General features: G+C 54.5%; 1 pseudogene; it reads right to left on the minus strand.

Annotated features, from left to right (window-relative positions):
- Positions 1-2,933: 2,933 nt before the first annotated feature.
- LOC143928541 (U2 spliceosomal RNA) lies at positions 2,934-3,056 on the minus strand (annotated as a pseudogene).
- Positions 3,057-3,419: the final 363 nt, after the last annotated feature.

Raw genomic sequence — 3,419 nt, forward strand, 5'->3', positions numbered from 1 at the left:
GGAGGGGGGTGGGATGGGATGAGTGGCAGTGGTGGTGGGAACATGGGATCTGTGGTGAGGGTGATGGTTGGGGGGGGGTGGGATGGGATGAGTGGTGGGGAGGGGAATGGTATCAGTGGCAAGGATGGTCGTTGCTGGATGGTCATGGTGGGGTGGATCAGTGGCAGCAGTGGTTGTGGTGGTGTGGGGGGTATAAATGGTGGTGGTGTGGGGGAGGGGGAATCAGAGGCAGTAGTGGTTGTGTGGTGGGTATCAGTGGCAGTAGTGGTGGTGTGTGGGTATCAGTGGCAGTAATGGTGGTGTGGGGGTATCAGTGGCAGTAATGGTGGTGTGTGGGGGTATCAGTGGCAGTAATGGTGGTGTGTGGGGGTATCAGTGGCAGTAATGGTGGTGTGTGGGGGTATCAGTGGCAGTAATGGTGGTGTGTGGGTGGTATCAGTGGCAGTAATGGTGGTGTGTGGGTGGTATCAGTGGCAGTTGTGATGGTGTGTGGGTGGTATCAGTGGCAGTTGTGGTGGTGTGGGGGGTATCAGTGGCAGTTGTGGTGGTGTGCGGGGGTATCAGTGGCAGTTGTGGTGGTGTGCGGGGGTATCAGTGGCAGTTGTGGTGGTGTGCGGGGGTATCAGTGGCAGTTGTGGTGGTGTGGGGGTATTAGTGACAATAGTGCTGGTGTGGGGGGTATCAGTGGCAGTGTGCGGGGTATCAGCGGCAGTTGTGGTGGTGTGCGGGGGTATCAGTGGCAGTTGTGGTGGTGTGCAGGGGTATCAGTGGCAGTTGTGGTGGTGTGGGGGTATTAGTGACAGTAGTGCTGGTGTGGGGGGGTATCAGTGGCAGTTGTGGTGGTGTGGGGGGTATCAGTGGCAGTTGTGGTGGTGTGGGGGGTATCAGTGGCAGTTGTGGTGGTGTGGGGGTAACAGTGGCAGTTGTGGTGGTGTGGGGGGTATCAGTGGCAGCAGTGGTGTGGAGGGGGGATCAAGAGATGGGTGCCACTCACTTGTAGATCACTTGGTTCCCCCTGCTTGCTCGGTCTTGCTTGGGTGAGCAGGGAGGCTGGGCGGGGCCTTTGATTGAAGGTGTGGACGGAGACGATGGGCGGAGCAAGCGGGGACAGAGAATTTGGGCGGAGACTGTGCAGGCAGAGGGAATGGGCGGAGAGGATGGGCGAAGCGGGCGGGGACTGTCCCCGATGAGTGCGGGAGCAGAGGATGGGCGGGGAGGATGGGCGGAGCAGTCGGAAAGGATGGGCGGAGCTTACCGGGACTCCGCGTAAATGACTATCTCCCGGGTGGCGGCGGGCCCCCTTACAGTGGCGGAGCTCAAGGGCCCAGTCGCAAATGCGACTGGTGCGACCCTGATAATTCCGCCACTGAAAGTGCCAGTGCATGTGTCAGGAAGGCTCTGTCAAAAGACAGAATGATAGCCGCAGAAGAATCCCTGTCCCCCGAATGCCTGGGAGAAGAGGAGCGTTAGAGCGTGCAAATACATATGAACGGAAAGCGAACTTGTGAACGCATATTTGCTGCGCATTCCGTAACAGATAAGGACAGCAAATGGGCTATTTAAGCTGGATCAGCACCCAGGACCAGTGCCGTCTTGTCTACAGCGTTTTGTGGTTGTCCTGTTTCCTGTTACCTGCATCTGCTCTTGAATTATTGACCCCGCTTGTTCAAGACTACTCTTGTTTTCCACCTGCATCGACCCCGGCTTGCTCTTTGCCCATTCTCCTGCCTCTGCATCTGTATCTGTATTTGATCTGATTGTTCTGTGTATGACCCGGCTTGACTGACTCTGCTTACGTTCCAGCCCCTCCAGAGTTACCAAGTTGCTAGCACCTGTCTAGCTACTTCTGGGACCTGCTGTTTGGCTAAGTACCCAGGGCTGCTGTTAGAAATCACGGGGCCCCATACAGCCTACCTCACAGGGCCCCTGGCCGAATGTGATTGAGGACATCCTTAGAATTAGTTCCTTTCTCTACAGCCTTAGCTACACAGATGAATGAATAGGAAGCACTCTGAGGCTTCCTGCTCATTCACCAACTGAAGCATAGTAAACACAGCTGAATAGACACAGGAGTGATTGGTACTGATAACTCACTGTGCTCATTCAGGAAAGGAAAAGGCCAGTAAATGACATCCCCCGTGTGCCAGTAGAAGGGGGGGGGGGCGGCAGCACTGCGGAGGAAAGGGGCACACAGGGGGGCAGATGGAAGGGAGGCATGTGCTAGAACCAATCCCCTTGCAGTGCAGCTAGAGGGAGGGAGTGAAGAAGCTGGCAATGCTGCAGGGGGAGACAGAAGAGGATCAGTTTCTGCAATAAGACAGTACAGCCGGCCCCCCTGGTGACCTCGCCCCCTTTTTTGAAATGATGGGGCCCAGTACAGGAGGGCTGGCTGTACTGCTTTATCAGCGGCCCTGTAAGTACCAGCCTGTTCCTGCTCACGGAGATCCACTGCCACCCAGCGGACTCCTGGAACAGCAGCCCAACAGCAAGCATGTCTACCGGTGCTCGTGCTACTCTGCACTTCTGCGCCACTGGGCCCCAAGTCAGAGGTGCAAGAGAGGCCTCCTTCTGCATAAACCAGGCTCTACCCACCAGGTACATGACAGTATGTGTATTGGCTAGTCTTTGCAGCCTGGTAACAAAAATTGCCCTGGTCTCAGTCAAAGGGTCTAGCCCATGAGCCGCCGTGAAGAAAAAAGCAAGGGTGTCCTTGCCAAGTGCGCGTTCTAAGAGCACTCCCAGGGTGCCACTCCTGGAGGGGGTGGGGGGTGCTTGACCCCATGGGCTCTCTGCCTTACCAGCCCATGGTCAGACAAACCAGCACCATTCAAAATAAGGAGGCACTGGACCTCTCAGAACCCCGTCACGCCAGGCAAGTATTCCTGACCCACACCTTACGTGGTGCATGTTCTGTTTGGTTTTCTTGCCCATCGGGAAGATCCCTCAGGACCTCCATCATACCAGCAGGAGCACTATACAACATCTATCCAATCCATATTAGACACTTCTAAGAACAGATACTACACTTGATCTTAGCCAAAAGGCTGAGAAGTGGTTGACCTCCAGTGTTGTAGAGGGTCATACTGGAGGGTGTTATATCCTGGTGGAAAGTGTAATCAGAAAGGTGAAGATAAGGTGAGGAGCAGAACATTTTCAACCTTATGGAGGGTCATGTTGGGCGTATAATAACCCCGAGGTGAATGTAATCAGACAGATAGAGAGGTGGCCAGAAGCAGCGCATGTTCTACCTTATATAAAGGTTATGTGTTATCCCTGTAGTGAGTGTTATCAGACTGGTAGGTGGAGGATTAAAGTGATCAGATAGATATGTGGACAATTAGAGTGATCAGAAAAATGGGTAGAGGATTGCAGGTTCCACAGTCAACTGTCTACCCACATCTACCAAAAGATGAAGTCCT

This window comes from Lithobates pipiens, unplaced genomic scaffold (genome assembly GCF_037356315.1).
Source record: "Lithobates pipiens isolate NorthernLeopardFrog02 unplaced genomic scaffold, aLitPip1_a1.2 Scaffold_23, whole genome shotgun sequence".
NCBI lineage: Eukaryota > Metazoa > Chordata > Amphibia > Anura > Ranidae > Lithobates > Lithobates pipiens.